Source organism: Hemibagrus wyckioides, linkage group LG03 (genome assembly GCF_019097595.1).
Source record: "Hemibagrus wyckioides isolate EC202008001 linkage group LG03, SWU_Hwy_1.0, whole genome shotgun sequence".
Lineage (NCBI taxonomy): Eukaryota > Metazoa > Chordata > Actinopteri > Siluriformes > Bagridae > Hemibagrus > Hemibagrus wyckioides.
The window spans coordinates 26,843,610-26,854,071 of NC_080712.1; positions in this window are offsets into that span (position 1 = coordinate 26,843,610).

A 10,462-nucleotide genomic window follows, 5' to 3' on the forward strand; every position below is an offset into this window, starting at 1 on the left:
TTCTTAAGCCATTCAGCCATCCATAGAGGTATAATGTGCAGTGTGTGAACTCTGAATAATAGAATTTTAAGTTTAATTAAGTTTAATTCAAATCAGTTTTATTTATATAATGGATTTTGATGCAAGGCAGCTTTATGTGAATATATAAATTCAGTATATAAATTATACATTTATTTAAAAAATGATTAGAAAAACTCCCTGAGATTTAGTTGAATATTTTAAAGGTATAATACGTATGAGGTCTACCCAAGTGTCACAGTGCCTCCAAAAATTAGAAAATATATTTTTAGCAAAAAATCATTCAAAAAGTTACATACTTAGATTATTATATAAATTTCTTTTCAGATTGCCTTTACGAATACCTCTGACAATTAAAAAACATGTTAAAATCATTCTCAAGACTGGATCTGGAGGCTGTCGCAAAACTGCGAAAGATTTGCCGTGACACCATTACTGAACTTTATAACAAATTCGAAAAGATGTGGAAGTTTTACGGACAAACAGAGAAGAGGACATCCACTGACGTGCTGCTGGAATACACACTTCTATGTATGGAGACTTTTGGGACATGCTGTAATATGAAAATAAGAGTTTTAACAGACTCGCAGTTACTGTCATGACATCCTCTGCCAATAAAACCAGTAGTAAAGGCGCACTGGCTTTTAAATTAACTTTAATTGAAAACTGTAGAGAAGAGCTGCTCCTTAGGGACATACCTCACTTGGCTAATGTCTTCCTTATAACTCAGAACAGAATGCAATATTTTCAGAGTCAATAAAGGTCCAAGGTGCATTTCACATGAACCTTCTAGGGCTGTTAAGCCATTATTATATACTAAGCATAAATTTTAACTAGAGGGTTCTAGAATATTCAAACAAGGAAATTGTAAACCTTTTTTTTTAAAGTGTGGGTGTTTGGTCATCTAAACCTATTCTCAAAAATAAATGAATAAATGTTTTCAGGACAATATGACAATTTCACACAACTATGATTTATTTTTCAGCTGCCTGAACATGTGCTAAAAAATATTAGGTCCTGACTCACATTTAACTTTAACCTATTAACATTAACCTCCCCTATTCAAACACACACACAATTCACTAAGCAACGGATTAGCTTTTTGTCTTTTTTGTCCACCCACTGCTCCCCTCTGTTCCTTTTCCCCTTGTTTTCCCTTCCGTTACACTAAAGTCACTTAGTGTCTGTTGTGTAAGTGTCTATTGTGTAGGTAATTAGCTTGCAGCCTGCAGCTCAAGGAAAATTGCCCTTTGGAGTACACAGGGATGTCTGTACTTGTTTTAAGGTTACAGTATAATTAAAACGAAAGATTCTCCCGCAACTCTATGCCTGTCTACCTGTGACAACAAGATGCTTGTGTTCAGACAAGACAGTCTAATTATACTTGTTACAGCAATTATTCAGATCAGTGGAATTTTTTGTTTTTCTTTCATTATGTTCATTAAAATGAAACCAAAACATTAAAAAATATTCGAGACTGTATAACGATCAGCCATAACATAAAAACCACTTAGGGGTGAATAATATCAGTTATATTGTTAGAAGTTGGTGTGTTGGAAGCAAAGAAAAATGGTTAAAAGATGCTGTGCAATAGAAGGTTGTCTGGTCTGGTGAATCACTTTCTTTTTTACAGGTGTGTGTGCCTCACTTGCCAGGGGAAGAGATGGCACCAGGATGCAAGATGGAAAGAAGGCAAGCCAGTGGAGGCAGCATGATGCCCTGGGCAAGGTTCTGCTGGAAACCTTGGGTCCTGGCTTTCATGTGGATGTTATTTTACCACCTACTTTAACATTGCAGCAGACCAAATACATCCCTTCATGGCAAAGGAATTGCTTAATGACAGTGGTCTCTTTCAGAAGCATCCGGCCACCGTGCAAAATTGTCCAGAAATGGTTTCCCAGATCCGAAAATCGTTTGCTACCCCAAATTCACTAGATCTCAATCCAATCAAGCAACTGTGTGAAATGCTGGAGAAGTTGGGAAACTGCTGCTAACATCTTGGTGCCAGATACCAGAGGTATTGTGGAGTCCATGCCAGAGCTGCTTTGGTGGAACAAGACATTATTAGGCAGGTGGGTTTTATTGTTATGTCTGGCATTTTTCTAAAATGAATAACAAATCCTTGTGATGTTTTCAACTTAAATCTGTGACGATACAATATAGTTTTATTTCAATTTAAGTGTTTTCTTGAGCTCACTCAATTAATGTTTGGAAAAGTTTCCCTTGTAGAGAATAACAGCACTGAAGGATCTTGGGACACTTTTCCAAGCATGCTGACTTCCCTCTTCAGTTTTAATTGAAATTGTCACTGATTGCAAAATACTGAGTTCCTGTTCCAGTAAACAGTTTTGTGTTGATTTGGGTGGATGTTTGAGGTCATTATATTGACTTAAGCTAGAAAATCCTGGTACTTAGAGAAATGAATGATACCATCGACCACTAGCTGCAAAACATCCCCAAATCATTAATGATCCATAGTCAAACATGCAGATGGTGTGTACAGCCAGCATCTGATTCCTGTTACCAGCTCTGTCAGGTTGAATGTTATGACAAATCTGAAACTGCAATATTGGGGGGCTTCTTTATTTCTAGTATTTCCATAATGGTGTTGTTTTATACATCATGTCTGACTTTGGGCATTGCGTATAAAACATCTGACATCTGATTCTTTTGGGTCCTTGGTTTTGGCCATGGTTTGGTGGATCATTGGTTTTTTCCCATAGGATGGTGGCTCTGTGCTTTTGCCTGTGGTATTTGCTCTTTGATTTTGCCCATGGTATTATTGCACATTGTTTTTTGCCCTGGTATGCAGGCTCTGTGCTTTTGCCCATGGTATTGTTGCTCATTGGTTTTGCCACTGGTATGGAGGATCTTTGGTTTTGCCACTGGTATGGAAGATCTTTGGTTTTGCCACTGGCATGGAAAATCTTTGGTTTTGCCACTGGTATGGAAGATCTTTGGTTTTGCCACTGGCATGGAGAATCTTTGGTTTTGCCACTGGCATGGAGAATCTTTGGTTTTGCCACTGGCATGGAGGATCTTTGGTTTTGCCACTGGCATGGAGAATCTTTGGTTTTGCCACTGGCATGGAGAATCTTTGGTTTTGCCACTGGCATGGAGGATCTTTGGTTTTGCCACTGGTATGGAGGATCTTTGGTTTTGCCACTGGCATGGAGGATCTTTGGTTTTGCCACTGGTATGGAGGATCTTTGGTTTTGCCACTGGCATGGAGGATCTTTGGTTTTGCCACTGGTATGGAGGATCTTTGGTTTTGCCACTGGCATGGAAAATCTTTGGTTTTGCCACTGGTATGGAAGATCTTTGGTTTTGCCACTGGCATGGAGGATCTTTGGTTTTGCCACTGGTATGGAGGATCTTTGGTTTTGCCACTGGCATGGAGGATCTTTGGTTTTGCCACTGGCATGGAGAATCTTTGGTTTTGCCACTGGCATGGAGGATCTTTGGTTTTGCCACTGGCATGGAGGATCTTTGGTTTTGCCACTGGCATGGAGGATCTTTGGTTTTGCCACTGGCATGGAGGATCTTTGGTTTTGCCATTGGTATGGAGGATCTTTGGTTTTGCCACTGGTATGGAGGATCTTTGGTTTTGCCACTTGTATGGAGGATCTTTGATTTTTTCCATACAGTCGTGGCTCTGTGCTTGTGCCTGTGGTATTGTTGCTATTTGTTTTTGCCCATGGTATTGTTGATCATTGCTTTTGCCCCTGGTTTGATGGCCCATTATTTTTTGCAACGGTGATGCATAAGACTGTATTATACATGAAAGTATCGGTAACTAGCTAAATAACTAAGCTAAATCCTAACAGTGGTAATTGGCAACACAAAGAAATAAACAATTTAAACTGTTCCTACTGAGTCTGGATCTGACTCTCCGTTAGGATTTTACCAAAAACTCACGGTAATGTCAAGTTAACTATGAGCCCAAAGGGACAAATGACTAATACAAACTGTCATCATTAACAGAATTCTTATTACCTAATCCGTAAGAAAACGCTCTGATGTAGATTTACTACTCCAAGTAAAAAAAATGACGTTTTCTGAATTCATTCCAAAGACGCACACATGAAAGGTGTTGCTCTTTCATAGTTCACCTGGGCTGTATTGACCACATGTTTCTAAAAACCTGTAATGGAAATCCTGAACCCTAGATTCAGACATTTGCCTCCAAACTCTAGGAGGTGACTGGACCAAAGTGAAGTGAAGGGGAGAGAGAGAGAGAGAGAGAGAGAGAGAGAGAGAGAGAGAGAGAGAGAGAGAGAGAGTGTGAGTGAAAAGGCGCTTTGTGTTGGTCTCCAGGCTGAAGGAGGTTTAGGCCTGTCAGCATTTGTGGTTCTAGGCAGAAGGCCAGCCGCTCACTGGCACTGAGGACTGGGCATACATATTTGGAACCCATCAGGTTCACCTAACTTTATCCTAATTCCCTCTGTCATTAGGTTGAAAAAACACATTTAACATTTTTTTCCCCACAAATCGATTCACATGATTGAGTACATAAGAAGCATCAAGATGGAGGGGTGAGCCAAGGGAAGTTGCAGCAGAATTTTAAGAGGGAGGGGTTAAAGAAGTAAAATGTTAACGAAGTTTGTTTTGGATGAATTAAAAGCAATCAAAAGTGATTTATGGTGTTTATGTAATGCTGCATGGTGTTTACAGAGCGTCAACAGCCGTGCTGTTTCAAACTATTCTAATCGCTTGAGTTACAACAAGAGTACAGTTAAGAAACATAAATAAAACAGTGGTGAGAATGGAGAGTCTTTCCTCATTTTTTTGCAGCCTTCATTTTCTTTCAGGACTTAAGTAAAACGATATCCGATATTGTTTCCAGCTGCGTGCGTCAAACCTACACAGAGGCTAGAGAGGAGAAGTGAAGGGCTCTCTGTTAGCTGTGGTTTTAGCGCTAGCTGAGAGCATTCCGTGAGTGAGAAAGGGTGTGTGCGAATAAGATTGTTTTTACATCCATCAACTCACTCAGCTCTGTGGCTGTACAGCGGGGATAATTCAAGAAGTGTTTAAAAAAAATGAGAAAAGAAGCCTGTATTGAAACTGGTGTTTGAACAAGAGCTCAGAAGGCCACTGAGCCACCACCAAACAACTCTGTAGATGATGGATGTAGCCCAAACTAAGCAAGTTACGGAAGAACATTTTATTATACGTAGCTCATAGACAAAAAACACTGGAAACATTGAAAAAACAATTCTATGTATATATATATATATATATACATACACTATATTGCCAAAAGTATTCGCTCACCTGCCTTGACTCGCATATGAACTTAAGTGACATCCCATTCCTAATCCATAGGGTTCAATATGACGTCGGTCCACCCTTTGCAGCTATAACAGCTTCAACTCTTCTGGGAAGGCTGTCCACAAGGTTTAGGAGTGTGTTTATGGGAATTTTTGACCATTCTTCCAGAAGCGCATTTGTGAGGTCACACACTGATGTTGGACGAGAAGGCCTGGCTCTCAGTCTCCGCTCTAATTCATCCCAAAGGTGTTCTATCGGGTTGAGGTCAGGACTCTGTGCAGGCCAGTCAAGTTCATCCACACCAGACTGTCATCCATGTCTTTATGGACCTTGCTTTGGTCACTGGTGCACAGTCATGTTGGAAGAGGAAGGGGCCAGCTCCAAACTGTTCCCACAAAGTTGGGAGCATGGAATTGTCCAAAATGTCTTGGTATGCGGAAGCATTCAGAGTTCCTTTCACTGGAACTAAGGGGCCAAGCCCAGCTCCTGAAAAACAACCCCACACCATAATCCACCCTCCACCAAACTTTACACTTGGCACAATGCAGTCAGACAAGTACCGTTCTCCTGGCAATCGCCAAACCCAGACTCGTCCATCAGATTGCCAGATGGAGAAGCGCGATTCGTCACTCCAGAGAACGCGTCTCCACTGCTCTAGAGTCCAGTGGCGGCGTGCTTTACACCTCTGCATCCGACGCTTTGCATTGCACTTGGTGATGTATGGCTTGGATGCAGCTGCTCGGCCATGGAAACCCATTCCATGAAGCTCTCTGCGCACTGTTCTTGAGCTAATCTGAAGGCCACATGAAGTTTGGAGGTCTGTAGCGTTTGACTCTGTAGAAAGTTGGCGACCTCTTCGCACTATGCGCCTCAGCATCCGCTGACCCCGCTCCGTCAGTTTACGTGGCCTACCACTTCGTGGCTGAGTTGCTGTCGTTCCCAAACACTTCCACGTTCTTATAATACAGCTGACAGTTGACTGTGGAATATTTAGGAGTGAGGAAATTTCACGACTGGATTTGTTGCACAGGTGGCATCCTATCACAGTTCCACGCTGGAATTCACTGAGCTCCTGAGAGCGACCCATTCTTTCACAAATGTTTGTAAAAACAGTCTGCATGCCTAGGTGCTTGATTTTATACACCTGTGGCCATGGAAGTGATTGGAACACCTGATTCTGATTATTTGGATGGGTGAGCGAATACTTTTGGCAATATATATGTATATATATATATATATATATACACATATATATATATATATATATATATATATATATTTATATATATATATATATATATATATATGTATAGGAACCTGAAGGGAAAGGCTCAAAACTGCTAACTAGTACTGCTAGTATAATTTGTAGCATATTTAAGAGTAAAGAATAAATACACCTTGTACTTTAGACAATTTCAAATTTCTAAAATAAAGCTAGACTAGCATAATGTCTGCGCAGCTAATTTTTGTTTTTTATTTTCATCATAACCTTAAAACACAATCTTTGACATTTTTTTAAAATCTTTGCATGCATAATTATTATGGAGACATATGGAAATCTTCCTTATCCCAGTGGTGTTGGTGGACACTTCATCTAATTTCTGTTTACTAAAGTGCTCAACTATGATTCAGGCCAGCAAATGACATAATCTCCACTCTTAAGAGCTACATAGTACAAAACTATAAACATGAACGCTCGGGTGATAGCAGAAGCTTAACACCTGCTGCATAATGAAACGTCCTTATCCTCTCCACGAGCTAGCCACGTAGCCTTAGACACAATGGAATACAATTATTCTTATGCAAATGATGTCATATGAAAGGCTACAACTTTGGACCTGTATCCTAAATTTAACATTTTGTAACATAATATAGTTGTGGAAGGATTCTGCAGAATATGTTTTTCCACTCATCATATTTTGTGTGTATGTGGTACTCTGTATAACACCGGTTCTCAAATACAGGAGTTCGTAAAGCATTGCCAAATTAAAAACAATTTAAAAAACAAAAAAATAAAGTGGTGTAAATCACAATCCACAGTGTCAAGCACCAAAGTCAACTCAAATCAAGTCATGTCAAGAAGTTTTTATTGTCATTTCAACCACATAAAGCTGATGCAGTACATAGTGAAATGGAACGGCATTTCTTCAGGACCCTGGTGCTACATAAACAACACAGACATATAATTACAGAAACAACAACACAGAGCTAGGACAGACATTTGTCCTATCTACATAAAGTGCAATGGGTGCAGCCAGGTGCAAACAGTGCAAAGACAAGACAGTGCAGAAACAGGAAGTACAAAAAACAACACAAGACAGGACACATAGTGACCTGAGCGACTAAAACAAAATGAGATGTGATGTGCAAACTTAAGAAACTGTGAAAACCAGGTATCTAATAACATATATGTTTGTAACATACATATAGCAGCATGACAATATGGATTGTGCAAAAATGCAGTAGCAGCAGTTGAAGAAGTGCAAATTAGAAGTTAGCATTATAGCAGCGGTTGAAGTAGTGAGTAGTAAACATTATATTGTGAGTCTGTTCACACAGGTGAGTGTCTGTGAGAGAGAGAGAGAGAGAGAGAGAGAGAGAGAGAGAGTTGGTATAGTTTAGTTCTGGGTGTTGAGGAGCCTAATGGCTTCAGGAAAGAAACTATTTCCTCAACTGTTTCTAACTTATGCCTAACATGTTCATAAATGTTCATAAAGCTACAAAAAATAATTTAAGAAATGTAAATAATGTTCAGGAAGTAATCAATAAGGGATTTAGAACCACTGGTATATAATACAGCGTCTATCTATCTATTTATTTATTTATTTATTTATTTATTTATTTATTTATTTATAAACCAGTACAGTACAGCTGCAGTCTGGAAAAAGAGCAGGTGATTTTTTCCCCCTAATCTTCAGCTATCCAGTTTAAGTCAGTGCTCATACCCTCAGATTCCTGATCCAGACTTAGATAGGAGTGCAACCCAATGTGTTCTTCTGCTGTTGTACCTCATTCATGTCAAGGTTTGATGCTTTGTGCATGCTGAGATGCTTTTCTGCTCACCACAGATGCAAAGAGTCGTTATATTTATAATATAAGTTTTTGTATCATTCTGTGTAAAGTCTAGAGACTGCTTTGTGGTGACGGAATGGAGCTTCCAACCCCAGAGGTGCGAGACAAACCTACTAACCACTAAGCCACGGTGCTCATGTTGTTATGATAATATCATATTCATTTCTGTTCTATTCTTTATTTTAACCCGTCATTTTTCATCCTACTTTCCGAATATATTTAAGCCCTGCTCAGTTTGTTTCTCTTTGTGAAGCCTTGTCTGTGCACAGCATCAAGATGTCACATTTTAAGTTGCTTTATGACCACCAGCATCCAGCCAGGTGAATTTCATTTCTCACCCTGCCTCTCCAAATGATATCCTAGTTTATCTTACAAAGAGTTATAGTTGCCAATTAAAGCTGAATTAATAAAGACCCAGAGAATTTATGAACTACATATATCCAGCTACTTAGAAATCTATTTCAGGTCTCGTCAGCATCTCTTTTATTTCAAGCAGATGTAGAATAACTCATACTGATTTAGTAACAGTCATCTATGTATCACTTAATCTACAGTAAATCTTTTAAGAATTCTACTGTTACACTCCAGAAGCAGAGTTTCCAGACGTTGAAGCTACTGATAAGCGATAATTCTGTGTGTGTACTCCCACCTTTTCTCCAGTTGCGGTCTTGCTTCCTGCGCTTCATGAGAGCAGTGAAGCTTTTTATGGAAATGTATGTTAAGGGCATTTTGGTATCACCTTTACATCTAGCACAAAGTTGTTAGAAGTTGAAAAAACACTACGCATTTTAGTGCAAAAAGAAACACATTCTAGTGATTGACACAATCTGGACTCTACTAGCAATTTCAGACCTTTGGCTTATTTATATATTACATAAATTCACCTGACCCCATAAAATAATCAGAAAGGATAGATGATATACCTTCTTACATCAAATACTTGTTTCTAAATTGCTAAAATGCCCTACTCATTAAATCTTTTTAACAAAAGTAGATAATTATCTCAAATACCTTAATATGCTCTCACATGAGGTAAGGCTTAATGCTTTGTTGATTAAAGTGTTTGTGTTATTATATGAAATTAGTACCATTTTTCGGCTCAGCGATCTCTTTATTGTGGTCATAGCTGTGGCAGATCTGAAGCCTTTCCTGGGAACACTGGAAAGAGAGTGATTCTATCAACATCAGTCAATTACAAAGCACCATGTACACACATTTATGCATTCCTTCATGTTGTTTAGGATAGCCACTGACTACTTTCTCTCAGCTGACAGAGATGGTGACAGTTAGAAGTAAAAAAAAGTAACACTGTAAAATCAAATGTCAAAATGTGAGTCCTTAAAGAGCATAGTTGTGATTGTCCGATTGAGTCCAAGTATGTGGCCAGTAAGCTGGTCAACATGTTGGTGACAGGCTTGGCTGGGGTCTGGTTGGAAGTTGTATGTTTGGTGGCTGCTCTGCGATTTGGGATGTTGTAGTCCTTGGAGGCCATGTTTGTTGGCCGTACTGTGAGTGTGAAGTTGTAGTCATTGGAGTCCATGTTGCAGTCCCTGGCGGCCATGTTTGTTGGCCGTACTGTGATTTGGAAGTTGTAGTCCTTGGAATCCATGTTGCGGTTCTTGGCATCCATGTTTGTAGGCTGGCCTCTTATCTGGCAGTTCCAGTTGGCTATGTTTGTAAGCTGCTCTATGATCTGTGAGTGGCCAAGTTTGAAGGACGCTCTATATTTCATGATGTGGAAAACAATGCTGTTTCCAGTGTTGATGTGCCTCTTGCTTATTTTTGGACAGTATAAGGGAATATGGGAAGAACATCCAGAGCCAAGGATCGAACCTGGGATCTACCACAGCACAATTTACACAGTATTATGTTTTTACCTATTAATTTTCAAAACAAGCATTAAACCATAAATGTTGCCAGATCTGGCCCTGTGATGGACTGGCGACCTGTCCAGGGTGTACCCCTGCCTTTCGCCCAATGTGTGCTGGGATAGGCTCAAGCAGATCCCTGTAACCTTATTAGGAATAGATAGATGGATGGATGTTGCCAGATCTACAGCTAGTCATGCAGTGGATCTTCTTACTGATCATAATGTATCCTG